Consider the following 20,511-nt stretch of genomic DNA (forward strand, 5'->3'; position numbering starts at 1 on the left):
TACCAAATTGACATGATTTGCAAATGTTATTTTCAGGTGGAGAAATGTTGGTTAAGTCACGAACTATTCCCATCTTGGTTGATTTGTATAATTGAGAAAATATGAGGTACCCTAACCTTCTGTGCCAAAGCTAACTTTCTTCAGATTTGCTAAAAATATAGTGATCTTTATTGCCCTCTAGGACATATACATTACCTAGAGTTCTCGTTCCCTTGATTATGATCTAACCTGTATCCAAATTTCTAATCACACAATTCTTTGATCTGAAAATAACTTCATGCTTTTGATCACACTTGACTAACACTTAACAAGTTATGTCTTAACCCATCAACAAATAATAGAATCCTAACCTTGACCTTTTTCTTTAAAATTGCAAATCCTTTCCTTTTGATAGTAGAAGGTGAGTTATTACCAAAATTCACATTCTTTTCTTTCTTAATTTCATTAAAAGAAACAAACTTATCTATGTCACTTTTCATATGCTTTGAACATCCGCTATCAATAAACCATAGATTCTCTTGATCTCCTGCATACAATTCTAGACCATAATTTTTAAAGGCAATAATTTTCTTTTTCCATACCTTGGGTGGTATTGTCTTTTGTTCATGTTGATAATATGACTTCATCCTACTTCTGCATTCAGTTTCTTCATGACCAAAGTTGTTGCAAATAGAACATTCAACTTCATTATTAAGAGGTGAGAAAACATCATAAGAAGATTTCTTTGTCTCGATTTCATTTTGTTGTTTTCTTGCTTCTCTAGTCATAATTGTTTTATAAGCAACACAATGAACTACTTTATGACCAAAATTGTGACATTTGAACCATTGACCATTGAAGTTAGGATACCTGGGATTATAATACCTTCTTGAGTAGCTTGCCTTCTGTTCATGGTAAAACTGTTTTGCATGAGAAGGATTTGATCCTTCATTCTTTTATTGAGTTCCATAATTCTGACGAGTGCTTCCTTTTACCAAATTGACGTAGCTTCCTATACATGTTCCAAAAGATTTCATAGGTTGATGTTTCACCATTTGGGTTGTATCCAAGACCTATCTTGATTAGAGGAGAGCGTTGCACTTTAATGATTTCTTCTAAAGTCTCAGATCCTTTAGCAAATCTAATATTTAGAGCCTTTGTTTTCTCAAGTTCCTTTCTTAGACCCAAAATTTGAAGTTCTAAGTTTTCACAATGCCTTTATTTTTTTAGAACTTGTTTCTTCAAAGCTTCTTCAACTAATTTAGCTTCTTCTAGACAAATTTTTAGCTCAATTATTTATTCAACAAGAGTGTTTTCCTTATACATATTGATTTCATTTTCTTGATTTTTGTTTATAATCTTGAGTCTATCAATTTCTTCTAGAGCATCCATAAAGACATCATAAAATCCATCTACACATTGTTCTTCAAATGCCATAAGTAACAGATAATCCTGATCTGATCCATCATCCTCATTATTGGAATAATATTTACTATCTTCATGAGCATAAAAACTTTTCTTTCTATCAAAATTTATATTAACATTCCTCTTTTGAACATTCTTCCCTTTATCATGATTTTATTGATAAGGACATTTAGCGACATAGTGACTTACTCTTCCATAGGAAAAACATTTAAAAGGAAGCTTACCTTTGAACCTACCAATTCCTGCTTGGAGTTTCTTCACAAAATTCTCTTCTTTGTCTGAAATGTAATCTGTTTCCTTAGGCTCTTCCTTTTCTTTCCCTTTGTTTGTAGCTTTGAATGTTTCTTCTCTAATATCTAATAGACCACCTTTTGTCATCTCATAAGATGCTAAGATCCCATGGAGTTGTTCAATAGTGAGATTATTCAAATCCTACATTTATTTAATGACAAAGACTTTGCAATCAAACTTTGAGGTTAGAGATCTCAATATTTTTTCAACAATAGTAGAATCCTTTATTTTGTCACCAATATTTTTCATTGAGTTAACAATCTCATCTACCCTAAGGAAAAATCTTGCAATACTTTCATCATCATGCATTCTAAGAGTCTCATATTTAATTCTAAATGTTTGAAGTTTAGCACTTTTTACCTTAGTGTCACCTTCATAGCTTTGGACAAGCTTGTCCCATATAGCCTTTGCAGTATTCAGCTACATGAATTTCACAAACTTAGATTCAACCAAGCTTCCCAAGATAACGTTGACTACTTTCACATTGATCTCGTATTATTTCTTCCTTGCATCATTTGTGGGAATGGAGGTTGGGTATTGATATCCATCTTCAACAATTTCCTATACATCAGCTCAAAGTTCCTGCAAATATGCTTTCATTTTGACTTTCCAAAATACAAAGTTAGTTCCATTAAACAAAGATGTCTTATTGGAAAATATTCCCTCTTGACTGCTCATATTGATGGATCTCCCTTCAAGCGATCAAGCTCCTTCAAAGAGACCTACTTTGATACCAATTGTTGGGAAAAATACTTGGGGGAGGGGGGTGAATCAATATTTAAATTCACTTTAAATTTCAGATCTATATATAGAATTTTGTATGCTATTGTTCTTAAAGAAACTTATGTATATATGGAACTTCATAGAAGGAAAACAACATATATCCAGTTTACTAATTTTTCATGTGTTCCATCAGATGATTGTATTTAACCATTGCAATAGAAAATAAAAAAATTTCCAATATGTTGTAAAGAATAGAAGAATCACATCATATAAGTAACACACATAGAACACAAGGATTTTAGGTGGAAACTCAATGTGGAAGAAAACCACTGCTATCGTAGTCTCTGTCTTCTTTCTTATTATACAAAGAAAATATTTATTACATTTTTGTATTGATGCAAAATCTTACCAGTACGCAGGAACCCACCTATAAGAGGCTGCAACCTCCACTTGTTCTCTAGCTCCTACTGGAAGGGATATACAACCCCCTAATCTCGTTTACTGGCTATTACTAGAAGGGAGCTCCTAACCCCTTACTGAAGGCTGCAACCCTAAAATCCTTATGGACCACTTTTCACAACGTTTTACACTAGATCCACCTTCTAAATAGTCATCAAACAACCTGTAGGCCACCTTTCATCACATTTTCAAATTGAACCCACACAAACTATAAACCCAAACCAACATGACAAACTAAAACATTGAATCTGAGTCATTGAAGAACTTGTAAATCAACTAAATTTCTAAAGCATTAAACCACTGAATGTAGAAACCAACCAAAACAAATAAACATCATAATATGTATGCGACTGTTCTTAAGAGAACCTGCGTATATATGCACTTCCTCTGCATAAAACTTGCGTACAGATCTCAAATCATTGACAACTGAAAATACTGTCAAACTGAGTCACTGAATCACAACAGTTACATCAATACTGTCTCACTGAAAGCCCAATCATAATGCAACATCATCAATGATTAATATACCAAGCCATAATTTAATTAACCCAATCACTACCAGATACAGATCAAGACATCATTGACATACATCAACAAATAGAACATAATTCATTAACCGTCATCATCAAGCAACACTATAAACGCTAGTATATATATACAACTTCCATAAAAAAATCAACGTATGTTCATGACCACCATGTGTGACACTTGCTTATATATTTCAATCTATTGAGTAAATTATCGCATAATTTATATAATACTTTACTGAACCACGTCTGCATATGTACGTGAAAAATCAAAAGAAAACAAGTCTACATATCTTGAAATTACTAAATCAAACCTTCGTTGCAATTCACAACATCTGTTAAACCTAGATCTAGACACGCATCACTATATTTAGATCAAACCATCATCATAGCTATAGATTTAACATCACAAGAATAAATAGATCAAGAAAGTATTTTCATTAGTCTTCACCACACTTTCATATCTATCAAATCTGAACAATTTCTTTGCTTCCCGGTGCACACCTATTCCAGATCAAATCACACATAGATAAATCATTTAGTTGCACACTCAACACCTTGATATCCATCTCCTTATATGGTTTTAGATGTAGCTAATACCTTAGGTAAATCCCTTGGTAATGTCATTAGTATTCTTCGACAGGATTAAATAATCGTTGTTGCTCCAATTACTATGGGCAAATACCATGGTAAAGACCCATGGTATCTAGATTACCATGGTTCGAATTATGTATGCAAATTTTAAAAATAAGACATGAGTATGTATGCGACCCTTCTTCACAATATCCACATAGAATTTCTCAAAATTCATTGAACTTCCATATCATCTGCACCAATCTACGTAAGTTCCATAATCATCATGTTATGAAAATGTTGACATGTTTATCAAGTAGGTTTTTATCAAGGACAACACATTAGCCATAATTCCAGCATAGATCTCTAAATTAGCCAACAATGTCACTTTCCCTACAACATCAAGCCCTTCAAGGATGAAGTATTGTGTAATGTTGCTACCCTTGAAGTTTGTGATGTTCTTTTAGGCCAACCATACTTGTGGAAGTATCATGTTGTATATTGTAGAAATTTTGAATAATATGACACATATTCACAGAGATTATCCTGATTATACACTTATAAGCGGAACATGCATAATACATAACCTCCTCTACGTTGATCATCAATTTACAGAAGCAGAAACATTCACAGGCGTACATAGAAGCATCAATCACACATATCAACACAATATTTTCCCGAGGAAAGCATCTCGCTAAAAACCCCAACTATCTGTATATTATAGTGATTGAATCATGTAACAATACACAGTAAAATACTCCTCATAAGTACTCGGTACTATCTCCACATGCTACACACAATACAGCTCAGATCTGATCTCCAAATCTCCCCCGCTGCTTGCCTGCCTCCACTGCACAATACCTACTCAAGAATTGATGAGAATGGTTTACCAAACTCATATTTGACTTGCAAATAATCACTCAAACTATGTTGGACGTGAGCACAGGCTACAATTCTTGGTATTGGCCAATTCATTGGCATACTCAATCCCTCTAATTGTGCAAATCATCATGCACAGCTATAGTCACAACTGATAGCAATCTGATCCTCTAACACCTGTCCCTGTTGAACTGAACATGCACTGACATGCAACTGAGTTAACTGATGTATTCTATAGTTGCATTATGTGTTAATAACTTGTGAATTAATTAATAACTAATTCACCCAACTCATCTCTAGTCTATTGATCAATTAGACCAAATACAACTAGTTTAACAAAGTTAAACTGAACACAACTCCATCAACTGCACCTCCAGTCCACTAAACTCAACTCACTTGAGTTCTAACTGAAGTCTTGCATGCAAATATTAGTCATCCCATAGGTAACCACGTATTTCCTTCTGGGATCTACATGTACCGCATCCGTAGCTCATCCTGAAGTGCCCCAAGAGAATAAGATCAAGTTTATAGTCCAAATATTATTATGAGACAATAATATTTGACTTTTCTATTTTTGATAGCCAGTCTAAAAATAGACTTTGATCACTCATATTGTGATCACTCATACTGTGGTCACCCATACTGTGGTCACCCATACTGTGATCATCCCTGCTGGGATCAAAAATAGAACTTGCGCCATAATTTGCCTGTGGGCCCACTTAGTGAAGGCGACTCTTTTCACTAAGCTCCATCATCTTGTTGCATTCTCAACAAGCATTTCTTGTTGCACACTTTTCAACACTCCCTCTCAACAAGAAAGGCTTCCTCTCAAACCCGATCCTGTAACTCTGGAATGTTCTCCATGCAACACATCTGGCCGGTCCACTTGCTCTGTCATCAAAGTCTCTGACTGCTATTTCCTCTGTCGACTGAAAACTCTGCATCGCTGTGCTCTTCAGTATCTGACTACTCTAGCCTCTATCACTTTGATCTCTGACCGCATCTGTGCTGCTGCTAGTTCTATCTCCCAGCATTGCATCCGCACTACACCTCCCAACTGACCTCCCTGTTGGGCTAGAAACATCCTCTAATGCTGAAGCTCTACCTACTACTGAAAAGTGCTTCCTCTCTGACATCTGCCCTACTACAACATCTCCATGCATCTCGCACCATTGCACACCTCTCTGTGCCACCTAGCACTGTGCAAAACACTTGTGCCTCTCGCATTGCTGCAGCCTGCTAGCTATGCGCTGTCATGGGATTCCCTGCACTATCGCTCTCTCTGCCGCTCCATCCGCATCTGTCTCTACCCAATCAGTCAGTTCCTGCTAATACACATTTGGGGCTCCCATAGCAAGGTCTCATCCAAGAGGTTGGGTACCTCAAGGATCCTGCTCCTCCTCCTTGGGACGATCAATCCACATCACCCCACCTCCTACCTGGAGGTATGGATGCATGCGATCCCTCAGCCCACCTGGCTCGAAGTTTCCCCCTACTTGAGGTCTCTGGATGAGTAGATGTCTCTACTTGATCTCCTCTTAGCTTCCCTTGTTGTCGCTGCTCCACAACCTCCTGAAGCTGCTGCACCAATCGTGGCTCCTCCACAATCGTCTGAGACTTCTTTTGGCTCTGCATGTTGAGAGGTAATATACGCTCCCTCTCAACCACCAAGTCTCCATCAGTTGCCTCGCTGCTCAAGGCTTTGCATGCATTTTGAACCTCAAGAGCATACAGGTTCCTGACCCGTGAACCAATCTCATGACAACGAAAGCATCTCACCTTCGACTTGTCAACCTTCTTCCCATCACTGGAAGAACTGGATTCGGAAAGAGAAACCTTCTTCTTTCCCTTCTTCGCCTTACTCGCTAAGGCACAGTTCTCCTCATCATGCATAGATGAAGAACTGTTGGCATTATGATTCAGGTGTTGTCCTTGATGGCAAACCCATTCAGGTGATAAATCAAGAAGGACGCAGGAATTATGTTCAGCAAGTGCGTCCCCGCAGGTATACCATACAGAACCCGCGTCCAGGGACGCAGGCCAGCCGTTCAGGAGGTGCGTCCGCCCAGTGCACACATTTCAAGGCAGAGAAAAGCACGTGGGGGTTTCTTGTGTGGTATCTAGCCGACGGTTTTGTGTTTCTATGGTGTCGGCTCGAGGTTTTGTTCCATGTTTTGGGGAGAAGCTTGCCTATATAAAGCAAAGGAGTTCATTTGGATTAAGCATCATCTTGGTTGAATATCTTTTGGTGAGATCTAGTCCAGATCTATGAAGGCGAATCTTCTAATGGACTGTGATCTCTATGGCGCATGATCAGATCTGTGGATCTGAGTGTTTGGGTTGGTTCTGAAGTCCTCATATCTTTTATATCTGAAGGGACGCAGGTTCAGTGAAGGGAAAGTGCGCCGGGACGCAGTACAGTAAAGGCTCCGGTGCGTCTCTGGGGCAAAGGACGCGGCAAGACTGTGTTATTGGGTGCGTCTCTGAAGCAAAAGACGCGGCGCGATAGTGTTTCTGGGTGCGCCGGTCGCAGCAAAGCATAGAGGAACAGTGCGTCGGCACGCAGAACAGTGGAAGGTAGACTGCGTCCAGTCGCAGGTCACAGAAAGAAAATATGCGTCCCTGTCTTAAGATGATCTGTTGACTGTATATTTCTGTTCATAAGGTGTTCTGGGTTATTTCTGTAATTACTGATCTGATATCTATAGTGGACTGTATCTGTTGTATACTTGTTGATCATTTGATTCTTCATGAAAAGAAGTAGGGGGTTGTAGCTCCCTTCCAGGAGAGACTGGAAAACGAGAGAGAGTTGTAGCTCTCTGCAGGTTGCAGCCTGCGTGCTGGTAAAGGACTGCACCAGTACAAAATCATTGTAAAAAGAATTTCTTGAAAGAAGATAGAGACATATTGCAGCAGGTGGTTTTCTCCCGCATTGGGTTTCCACCTTACATCTTGTGTTCTTTGGTGTGACTGTCTATTTTCTTTATTCATGCTCATTATTTTATGGTACTGATATGCAAGAATAATTCAAAAGATCAAATAAGGAAGATTTGGTAAATTGCTTGATAATACTGATTCACCCCCCCTCTCAGTATTATTTCCAACAATTGGTATCAGAGCAGGTCCTTCAGAAAAGCTTGATCGCTTGAAGGTAGATCGTTCATCATGAGCAACTACGAGAGAGAAGCATCAATCAGGCCACCAGTTTTTGATGGGACAAACTTCAATTATTGGAAGGTAAGAGTTACTGCATATCTTCAATCTCTTGGTACTGAAGTTTGGGACATTGTAGAAACAGGCTATGCTTTTCCTTCAGCTACTCCTACAGATCCAGCTGAGAAAAAGAAGTATGAAACAAATGCAAAAGCAGTCAGTACTCTATTAGGAAGTATATCCCAAACAGAATTCATGAAGGTAATGCACTTCAAATCAGCAAAAGAAATATGGGACAAAATGATCACAAGCTATGAAGGAGATGAACAGGTAAAACAAGCCAAACTTCAAACTCTCAGAATTCAATATGAGACTCTCAAGATGTATAATGATGAAAGTGTGGCTAATTATTTTCTTCGGGTAGATGAGATTGTAAATTGTATGAAAAATTTGGGTGAAGAAGTAAAGGAGTCTCTAGTAGTTCAAAAGATTCTAAGATCATTATCCCCCAAGTTTGAATCCAAAGTATCTGCAATAGAAGAAAAAGAAAATCTCCGTGTTCTTACTATGTCTCAGCTACATGGAATTCTAACTGCTTATGAAATGAGAAAGGGAGGACCATCAGACAGAAGGGAGGCTGCTTTTAAAGCATCAGGCAAAGAAGATTACTATGAAGCAAGCCATGATCCAGAAGAAGAGGAAGAAGAATCAAATTTTGTCAGAAATCTTCAAAGAGGTTCTGGAAGGTTCAGAGGTAAGCTACCTTTCAAATGCTTTGCTTGTGGAAGAGTAGGTCATTATGCTGCAAAATTCTCTTATAAGGATAAAGGAAAGGAACCAGTTAGATGGAACAAGAAACAAAGCAAGAAAAGCTACTACACCCATGAAGATAGTGATGGCTTATCAAACAGTGATGAAGATGAACAAGGTAATAAATATAGGTTGTTAATGGCATTTGAAGATGATGATTATGAGGATGCTGTAGATGTGGATAACCTTTATGATGAAATTACTAGACTCAAGAGATGCATAGAAGAAAAGAACATGATTATTGATACTCTACAATTCCAAATTGATGAAAAGGAAAAACATCTTGAAAAATTAGAAGGTGAAATTGTTGGTCTTAGAAAAGAAATTGAGAAAACAAAAACTATTAATCTCAAGTTTGTCAAAGGATCTGAAACTTTGGATGAGATTATCAGTGTGCAGCGGTCTCCACTAAATAAGACAGGTTTGGGCTATAATGGAGAAACTTCTCAAGCATCCACTTCAAAAAGTTATCTTGATGCAGCAAGAAGAAATGAGCAAGAGCACAAGGAAGATCATCAGGTAAAGCAGGGACAAATGTCAAGCAGAAACTATCAGGGGCAATCCAGCTTAAGGGTGAACAAAAGCCACAACCAGCCACAGGTAAAATCTTCTCAATTTGGTTCAAGAATAGATGAAAATAGAAATTACAATCAGTTGGCTGGTAGTTCCAATAATCGCAGAAGCTTCTTCAATGGACAATGCTTTTCTTGCCATAACTTTGGTCACAAAGCAGCTCAATGTGTTGCGTATAAAACAATCATGACTAGGGAAGCTCAAAAACAAAGAAGTATGACAGGGATTACAAAAAGGACCTATAACAACTTTTCAGCTCTTGAAAATGAAGTTGAATGTTCTATTTGCAATAATTTTGGACATAAAGACTTTGAATGCAGAAGCAGGTTTCCGGAAAGAAAGGTACAAGAGCAGAAAAAGGAACAAGCCTCAGGCGCCAAAACATGGAGAATAAAGGAACCTCAAACAGAAAGATGTGGGATAGCATTTTATGCAGAAGGACAAGAAAATCTATGGTACATTGACAGTGGATGTTCGAAGCATATGACAGGTGATAAAGAAAAACTTGAGTCTTATTCTAATTTAGAAAAGGGAAAGAAAGTCTCTTTTGGAAATGATACTCCTGCAACTATAAAAGGAAAAGGTATTGCTCCTTTAAAAGAAGATGTTAAGGCTGGAAATGTTTTGTTTGTTGATGGATTGAAGCATAATCTACTAAGTGTCAGCCAGATGTGTGATCAAAGAACCGAGGTTATATTCAGATCAAATGGATGCCTTGTTCGTGATCTTGATACAGGTAAAACAGTTCTCAAAGGAAAGAGAACTCCAAATAATCTATACATATTTGATGAAGGACAACAACAATGCTATCTAAGCAAGAATGAAGAGCACTGGTTATGGCATCGAAGGTTGGGACATCTAAGCTTCTCACAAATAAGGAAAGCTTGCAAATATCAGGCAGTTCGCGATCTTCCAGATATCAAAATTCCTGACAACACCATATGCAGATCATGTCAGTTTGGAAAACAAACCAGAACTAACTTTCCAGAGAAAGAAGGATCAGCCAGCATGCCTCTTGAGCTAGTACATACAGATGTATGTGGACCATTCAGAAAAAGAACACCTAGAGGAGAGGAATACTTGATATTATTTATTGACGATTTCTCCAGGTTTGTTTGGTTAGGTCTTATGAAGCACAAAGATGAAGCATTCGAAAAATTCAAAACCTTCAAAGCCTTGGCTGAAAATGAATCAGGTCACAAAATTAAGTGCCTCAGATCTGACAGAGGTGGGGAATTTACTTCAAATGAATTTTTCGATTTCTGTGATGAACATGGGATAAGGAGAGAATTCTCTACAGCTAGAACGCCTCAGCAAAATGGAGTTGTTGAAAGAATGAACAGAACAATCCAACAAATGGCTCGTGCTATGCTTGATGAATCAGGAACCCCCGCAACCTTCTGGGGTGAGGCTGCACATACTGCGGTTATTATTCTCAACAAGACAAATGTCCGGGTGAACAGCACTCAAACCCCTCATGAGCTCTGGAGTGGTAAAACTCCTTCGGTAAAGCACTTCAAAATATTTGGGAGCAAATGCTATATCAAGAATACTGAGGAGCAGCTTGGCAAACTTGATCCTAGAGCAGATGAAGGCATTCTTCTTGGCTATTCTCCACATAGCAAAGCATACAAATGCTACAATAAAAGACTTGGCAGAATTGTTGACAGCATTGATGTAGTGGTTGATGAAAAGGGATATATTCCTAGGCAAATACATCGTGAAGACATCGAAGAAGATGAGAGCTACCCTCAAAGACAGAATGATGAAGAAGAAGAACCTCAAGAAGAATCTCAAGAAGAACCTCACGAAGAAGCAGAAGAACGGACAAGAATAGAAGAAAAGACTCCATCCAGATATGTTCAGAAGAACCATCCAGAATCTCAGATCATGGGACAAAAAGAAGCAGGTATACAAACTAGAAGAACAGTTGCAGAAGCTTCAAGCTATTTGGCATTACTTTCCTCCACGAACCACAAAATGTGAAAGAAGCATGCAAAGATGAATGTTGGGTGAAAGCAATGGATGAAGAACTTGAGCAAATCGAAAAGAACAACACTTGGGAGCTGGTTCCTAGACCAAAAGATAAGAATGTTATTGGAACAAAATGGGTCTTCAAAAATAAATTGAATGAAAATGGAGAAGTAATTAGAAACAAAGCCAGACTCGTCTGTAAAGGGTATGCGCAGCAAGAAGGAATAGACTTTGAAGAAACTTTTGCTCCTGTTGCAAGACTTGAGGCCATCCGAATGTTCCTTGCTCTCTCAAGTTTTCAGAACTTCAAAGTATTTCAAATGGATGTGAAATCAGCCTTTTTGAATGGAGACTTGGAAGAAGAAGTATACATTGAACAGCCAGATGGGTTCATTCTTGGAAATGATCCAAATCTTGTATGCCGATTGAAAAAGGCTCTCTATGGTCTCAAACAAGCTCCAAGGGCTTGGTACTACCGGTTGGACAAATATCTTCATCAACAAGGTTTCTTAAAAGGTTCAGCAGATAGCAATCTGTATATAAAAGTTGAAAATGACAAATTGCTAATACTTGTTGTGTATGTAGATGACATTATTTTTGGCAGCAATGAAGAAGCTATGAGTCAAAGCTTTGCCTTAGTCATGCAGAAAGAATTTGAAATGTCCTTGCTAGGAGAACTGACATATTTCCTTGGTTTGCAAATCCAACAGAAGGAAGGAGGAATCTTTTTATCTCAAACCAAGTATCTCAAGCAGATTTTGAAGAAATATGGCATGGAAGATGCAAAACCAGTATGTACACCCATGGTCACAGGATGTAGTCTCAGTGCAAATGATGAATCTGCAGCAGTACATCAACCAACCTACAGATCTATGATTGGAAGTTTACTATATTTGACAGGTACCCGACCAGACATCATGCATGCAGTTGGAATAGTTGGAAGATTTCAGGCAAATCCGAAGGAGACTCATCTTCAAGCAGTGAAGAGAATTTTCAAATATCTTCAAGGGACTCAAAATTATGGCTTATGGTATCCTAGAGATACAGATCTTACTCTTCATGCCTATACAGATGCAGATTGGGCCGGAAGCGTGGATGACAGGAAAAGCACAAGTGGTGGTGCGTTCTTTATGGGTCCCAGACTGGTCTCTTGGTTCAGCAAGAAACAGAGTTCAATTGCCTTGTCTACAGCTGAAGCAGAATATGTTGCTGCTGCATCTTGTTGCACCCAACTCCTTTGGATGATGCAGAATTTGCAGGATTATCAAATCACTTGTACTCCTCCAATCCCTATCTTATGTGACAACACAAGTGCAATCAGCATCTCAAAGAATCCGGTTATGCATTCAAAAACCAAGCACATACCAATCAAGTACCATTTTCTCCGGGAACAAGTACTTGAACAGAAGGTCAAGTTGGAGTATGTTCCTTCTAAGGAACAAGTTGCTGATATTTTCACCAAACCATTGCCCAGGGACACTTTTGAATACCTCAGGCAAAAGCTGGGGGTTGTTGATGCATCATCTTACTGTTGATCATCTTCCTATTGGTGGTATAGGCTCAGGGGGAGCACATAATGCATTGTTGGCATTATGGAAAAGGAGATCTTGGAAATAGCTGCAATATGTCTCTATCTCCTTCATGATGGATTTCTGGTTACAGATCTGGAGATGCATGAGCATAGGGGGAGCATACCCTTTGCCCTTGATGTCAAAGGGGGAGAATGAAGCTGAAGATTATGTGGTTGCCATCAAGTCCAAAGGGGGAGATTGTTGGCATTATGATTCAGGTGTTGTCCTTGATGGCAAACCCATTCAGGTGATAAATCAAGAAGGACGCAGGAATTATGTTCAGCAAGTGCGTCCCCGCAGGTATACCATACAAAACCCGCGTCCAGGGACGCAGGCCAGCCGTTCAGGAGGTGCGTCCGCCCAGTGCACACATTTCAAGGCAGAGAAAAGCACGTGGGGGTTTCTTGTGTGGTATCTAGCCGACGGTTTTGTGTTTCTATGGTGTCGGCTCGTGGTTTTGTTCCATGTTTTGGGGAGAAGCTTGCCTATATAAAGCAAAGGAGTTCATTTGGATTAAGCATCATCTTGGTTGAATATCTTTTGGTGAGATCTAGTCCAGATCTATGAAGGCGAATCTTCTAATGGACTGTGATCTCTATGGCGCATGATCAGATCTGTGGATCTGAGTGTTTGGGTTGGTTCTGAAGTCCTCATATCTTTTATATCTGAAGGGACGCAGGTTCAGTGAAGGGAAAGTGCGCCGGGACGCAGTACAGTAAAGGCTCCGGTGCGTCTCTGGGGCAAAGGACGCGGCAAGACTGTGTTATTGGGTGCGTCTCTGAAGCAAAAGACGCGGCGCGATAGTGTTTCTGGGTGCGCCGGTCGCAGCAAAGCATAGAGGAACAGTGCGTCGGCACGCAGAACAGTGGAAGGTAGACTGCGTCCAGTCGCAGGTCACAGAAAGAAAATATGCGTCCCTGTCTTAAGATGATCTGTTGACTGTATATTTCTGTTCATAAGGTGTTCTGGGTTATTTCTGTAATTACTGATCTGATATCTGTAGTGGACTGTATCTGTTGTATACTTGTTGATCATTTGATTCTTCATGAAAAGAAGTAGGGGGTTGTAGCTCCCTTCCAGGAGAGACTGGAAAACGAGAGAGAGTTGTAGCTCTCTGCAGGTTGCAGCCTACGTGCTGGTAAAGGACTGCACCCGTACAAAATCATTGTAAAAAGAATTTCTTGAAAGAAGATAGAGACATATTGCAGCAGGTGGTTTTCTCCTGCATTGGGTTTCCACCTTACATCTTGTGTTCTTTGGTGTGACTGTCTATTTTCTTTATTCATGCTCATTATTTTATGGTACTGATATGCAAGAATAATTCAAAAGATCAAATAAGGAAGATTTGGTAAATTGCTTGATAATACTGATTCACCCCCCCTCTCAGTATTATTTCCAACAAGAACTATCTCTGGTGCTCCATCTAATCTCCTCTTGCATCAAATCCGACCATAGTCGTTCCCAATTTGGCAGTTTCTCCCTTCCATTCACCGAGTCTTGGTAGCTATGCCAACTCTTAGGAAGGTCAAGGAGTGCTAGACTCACCATATTCTCATCCGACAGTCACCCCCACACTTCCCAGTTCATCTGGCATTGGGTGAACTTCGTGAGATACTGGGGAATACTGTCTCCATTCTCACACTTAATGTTTCTGAGTTTTATCTCTTGCTTTGGAATTAAATTCGAATTCCACCAGCTCAAAAACTCAACCACTTCCGATCTAAAATTCGTGAGAACAAAGTATTTCTTGTACAGAGATTGACTGTCTGGGCATTCACCGGATATCTCACCTTCCAAAAGAAGGATGAATCCAGAGGCTACCTAGCCCGATTACAGACTCTGCCTGAAGAAATAAAATGTAAACACTTTCTGAATAATAGATCCAATGATCAATCCTTGCTTGATATCCTGTAAAAATCTCTTCTACAAATCAAGCAGCTCTGATACCATGTAGAAATTTTGAATAATATGACACATATTCACAGAGATTATCCTGATTATACACTTATAAGCAGAACATGCATAATACATAACCTCCTCTACGTTGATCATCAATTTACAGAAGTAGAAACATTCACAGGCGTACATAGAAGCATCAATCACACATATCAACACAATATTTTCCCGGGGAAAGCATCTCGCTAAAAACCCCAACTATCTGTATATTATAGTGATTGAATCATGTAACAATACATAGTACAATACTCCTCACAAGTACTCAGTACTATCTCCACATGCTACACATAATACAGCTCAGATCTGATCTCCAAATCTCCCCCGCTGCTTGCCTGCCTCCACTGCACAATACCTGCTCAAGAATTGATGAGAATGGTTTACCAAACTCATATTTGACCTGCAAATAATCACTCACACTGTGTTGGACGTGAGCATAGGCTACAATTCTTGGTATTATCCAATTCATTGGCATACTCAATCCCTATGATTGTGCAAATCATCATGCACAGCTATAGTCACAACTGATAGCAATCTGATCCTCTAACACCTGTCCCTGCTGAACTGAACATGCACTGACATGCAACTGAGTTAACTGATGTATTCTATAGTTGCATTATGAGTTCATAACTTGTGAATTAATTAATAACTAATTCACCCAACTCATCTCTAGTCTATTGATCAGTTAGACTAAATACAACTAGTTTAACAAAGTTAAACTGAACACAACTCCATCAACTGCACCTCCAGTCCACTAAACTCAACTCACTTGAGTTCTAACTGAAGTCCTGCATGCAAATATTAGTCATCCCATAGGTAACCACGTATTTCCTTCTGGGATCTGCATGTACCACATCCGTAGCTCATCCTGAAGTGCTCCAAGAGAATAAGATCAAGTTTATAGTCCAAATATTATTATGAGACAATAATATTTGACTTTTCTATTTTTGACAGCTAGTCTAAAAATAGACTTTGATCACTCATACTGTGATCACTCATACTGTGGTCACCCATACTGTGGTCACCCATACTGTGATCATCCCTGCTGGGATCAAAAATAGAACTTGCGCCATAATTTGCCTGTGGGCCCACTTAGTGAAGGCGACTCTTTTCACTAAGCTCCATCATCTTGTTGCATTCTCAACAAGCATTTCTTGTTGCACACTTTTCAACATATATGAGTCTAAACCTTGTAGTGTTATTATTACTTTGGGAAGACATCTATATAAGATACTAGAGGTAAGCCTGCCTACTGCCATTTCTTTGATCTCTGCTAAGCAATGGAGTAAGGTCATCTCTTAGACTAGGACATTTTTCTTCTTCTTGATTCAATATGAAAGTAAGGAGAATATTGTGGCCACGTCCATGGCCTCCACATAGAGCTCCTCCACGCAGTAGAGGAAAGTGGATAAGGTCGTGGAATAATATAGAAACATATTCTACTCACCCACTGGGATACCTTTGCACTATCAATTCAAGAATTCAATCAATCTGACCCCTGATGCACCTCCACCTAATGGTACAATCTACACTGATCTCTTATGGAAAATGAGGAAATGAAGTGACAAATACAAGATTTACTCCGAAAAGGTCACATCTGACCAAGTTCCTCTCCTTGAGGAAGCCCAATTGTGCTTAGTTAGAATAAAGATGGGAATTGACGACTCTACATTGATTATGAGGTCTTAAAAAAAATCACAGTAAGGAATCGATATGTGATTCCCTAGACTGACAACCTTTTTTACTAACTCAAGGGGGAAAGTACTTTAGTAAGATTAGTTTGAATTCTACTACCACCAAGTTCAAATAAAACTAGATGATGAATGGAAGACCACTTTTAAGTCCAAGGAGGGTCTTTTTGAATGGTTGGTCATGCCCTCTGGTTTAATGAATGCCCCAATGATTTTAATGAGGCTGATGGATGATATCTTGTAGCCTTTTACTAACAATTTTATGGTTGTATATCTAGATGATATCCTTATCTTCAATAAGAGTTAGGCATAACACTTATATCATATTCAACAAGTCCCTAACACTCTATGGTAGCACAAACTATATTCTAACCTTGAAAAATTCTCCTTCAGAATGGACAAAATCAAATACCTAGGCTACATTTTTTATGAGAAAGGTGTGCATGTGGATCTAGCCAAGATCCAAGTCTTTCGGGATTGGCCGACCTCGACAAATCCAATAAATCCTCACAGTTTATTTGGCCTTACCAATTTCTATAGAAGATTCATGTTAGGGTTCTCTTATATCGCTTGGCCCTTAAGTCAAGTGACCAAGAGTGGAGAAAAAAAAAAAATTTTGGTCTAAGTCACAACAGACACTTGATGAACTAAAACCCCATCTTTGTTTTGCACCAGTCCTAACCCTTCCAGTCCTACAACAACCATTTGAGATTGAGATAAATGCCTCACTATGATATTGGTGCAGTCCTCATTTATTAAGGATGTCTGATAGCATATCACAGTGAAACACTCTATGATATTGTCTACAGGTGGAGATGTAATCTATCATACAGGCTTGCTGATAATGGAAACATTATATTCTACGGAAGGATATGATATTCCACATTGAACACATGCCTCTACAATTTATGCAGACACAAGGGAAGTTACAAAATGAATGCCATCAGATATGGTCAACATACCTGTAATAATTCCATTTAAACATCAAATATAAGAAGGGTAGCACCAATCATGTCGTAGACTACTTCATTCACCCTCCAGTTGTGGCATTGACCACAATTCTCAACTCTTGTGGGAATGAGATCTCTAGGTAGCCATAATTATACAATAGTGACTCGGAATTCACTACCACATACCAGATGTTTATGGCAGGAGAGAAAGTTCCAAACTTTCACCTCCAACATGCACTGTTGTACTATTTGGGACACCTTTGTGTTTCTTTGAGTGAGAGTGCCAAGTTGATTTTGGAGGCACATTATAATCGAGTAGCAAATTTGGTTTCACAAAGACAATGGAAGTGTTGCAAAAGTATTTTTATTGGTTGAAACTTCAATGTGACGTGGCAAGTATATCAGGATCTGCACTACCTGTGCCATTCCAAACTAACCATTAAGAAACAAGGCCTGTGCACCCCTCTACCTATTCCTAACCGGAATTGGGATTACATATCAGTGGACTATATGTCTAGCATTCCTTCTACCAAGCATGGTAATGACTGTGTGTTTGTGGTCATTGATATATTTTCTACAATGGCCATTTTAACCACTTGCAAGATGAGTATCACAACAAAAGCCACTACCAAGCTCTTCTTCAAGCGGGTGTGGTACATTTCGGGATCCCATAAACCATTATATCATATAGGAATAGAAGGTTCCTAAGCACATTTTGGTCAAGCCTTGGTCATTGTTGGACACCAAGCTCATCAAATCAATTACCTTTCAGCCCCATAATGATGGCCAGATAAAGGTCATCAACAGGATGATCGTGCACATTTTGTGCATGTACAAATCCAAGCATCCATGCACATGGGATGAGAGTGTCCCCTATGTTCATCATAGCTACAACCGAGCTCTCCATAGCTCAACTAACCACATCCCCTTTTAGTTGGGCCTAATATTTCAATCATTGAGTCCCATTGATGTCGCATTGCCCCTTGCAACTACATAGGCATAATTTGTAGATTTTCAATTTGAAGGCCACAAAGCTACCAATTTTATTGAATGAATGTAGCACTTCTACTAGTAGGTCTATGATATCTTGCAAAAATCCCATAATAAGTGCAAACAATGCCATGATCAACATCGAGTGCCATACAAGTTTCAAGTGGGAGACAAGGATTGGTTGCATTTGTAAAAGGAACACCTTACAGTGACCCATCAAAAGATTCAACCACTCTGCTATGGACCTTACACCATCATCAAGGCTATGGGTGACAACGTTTTTGATCTAAGTATCCCTCCCTCCCTTCCTTGGCATGCACCCAGTGTGCAATGTGGATCGCCTTTGACCATAATTTCCACCATTGTTGGACACATCAAAAATCACAAAGAAACTGACATTGATAGAGCTCAACCAAATTACATTGAATATGACACAATTGATCAAATCGTGGACACATAGATTAAGAGTAATAGCCAACAGAGGATTTAGTTGTATCAGGTTGTCAAAGCAGACCAACTCTTAAAAAAGGCAAGTGGCTCACCATGGGCCAAGTTTAGCAGAAGTTTCCCCATCTAATGGAGGTAATCAATGCAATGGAGACCTTTACTCCCTAAGGGGGGAGGACTAATCCTAGTGGATATTGGTGGCCACCCATCTATTCCATTGGCTCACATCACAATTTTCTACTTTGGTAGTTTTTCAATATTTTTTTTAGGTCTTGAACTTCTAGAGTTCTTTTGATGCTCTAAATAGTGTTTTTTGGGAGTGAAGTCAGAAAATATACTCCTCGGATAGACCTACCCAATAGACTATCATGTGTGCCAAATGTAGATCATATGCTACAGTTAAGACCCCGGCAAGTTGACGTTCCAACCTACCCATCAGGGCCCGCAAGTCTTTTGGCACTTCATTTCCTAGGGTTAGTTTTTTGGATGTTTAGGGTTTCTCCTTGCTTCTTTATGATAAAAAGGCCTCTGAACCTCATTGTAACACAGTTTGGAAAATGTGTGTAGTCGTAACATCTATTCTCAAAACAAGCTACCACCATTCAAGTTAGTTTGTTTTCATTATGCATTTATACAGTTTCAACATTTTCCATTTATTAATAGAAGTCAAGTTTCACGATATCAATTTGTATATCATTTCATTGCCTTCATAAATTCAAATCATGGACATCCATATAACAGAGATTTTCTACAAGCAAGAGATATTTGGGAACCAAAACCACTACTTCAGCAGAGAGTTTTTACTTTTGTAAATATTTGTTATTCTTGATTCCTAGACTTTCCTACTAGATCAACCATTATAATATCTGTCTTCCACTACTTCAGACCATTTGTACCATGAAGCTGAGAAATAGGATAAAGATGGGGAACTCAAGAAAGTAGTTAAAACCATTTTTTAGATACATATTAAGTTTTGGGACAACTTTCTATTAAAAGTTGAATAAAAAAATGAAATTTAATTTGGATAAAAAAGGGTCTAAAAATCTTGCCATAAACATAAACAAATAAATCAATCAAAACCCTTTTATATCCTTCAATTTAATTTTTTATTACTAATAAAAAATAATTATACTTAAAAACTTTATATTAAAAAGTAATTATACATATATATATTAGTCATATAACAAACATATAAATAAATCAAAACTCATGCCAATATTCTTCGAGCCTTTTATAAACCAGTAAGATGTTCTTCAAATTTTTATTAACCGTGGAAATTAACATTTATTCCAAGTTCATCACCACATCCTTCAATTCCTTCAATTTTTTATCACTCCTAATTTTGATAACCCAAATAATTAAAATTAATAATATTAATACAGCTCAACTCAATTCGAATCTTCGCTGAAACATCCCATATAAATAATAATAATAAAATCTGATAACAAAAGACTAGTTCCCATTTCCAACGTGAATAGAAGTAACAATAAATCATTATTATTATTATATTCAACCCAACGTGAATAAAAATAATAATAACTCA

The sequence above is a fragment of the Pinus tabuliformis genome, chromosome J, assembly GCF_031772625.1.
Source record: "Pinus tabuliformis cultivar Carrire ecotype Pingquan chromosome J, CPIR1, whole genome shotgun sequence".
NCBI lineage: Eukaryota > Viridiplantae > Streptophyta > Pinopsida > Pinales > Pinaceae > Pinus > Pinus tabuliformis.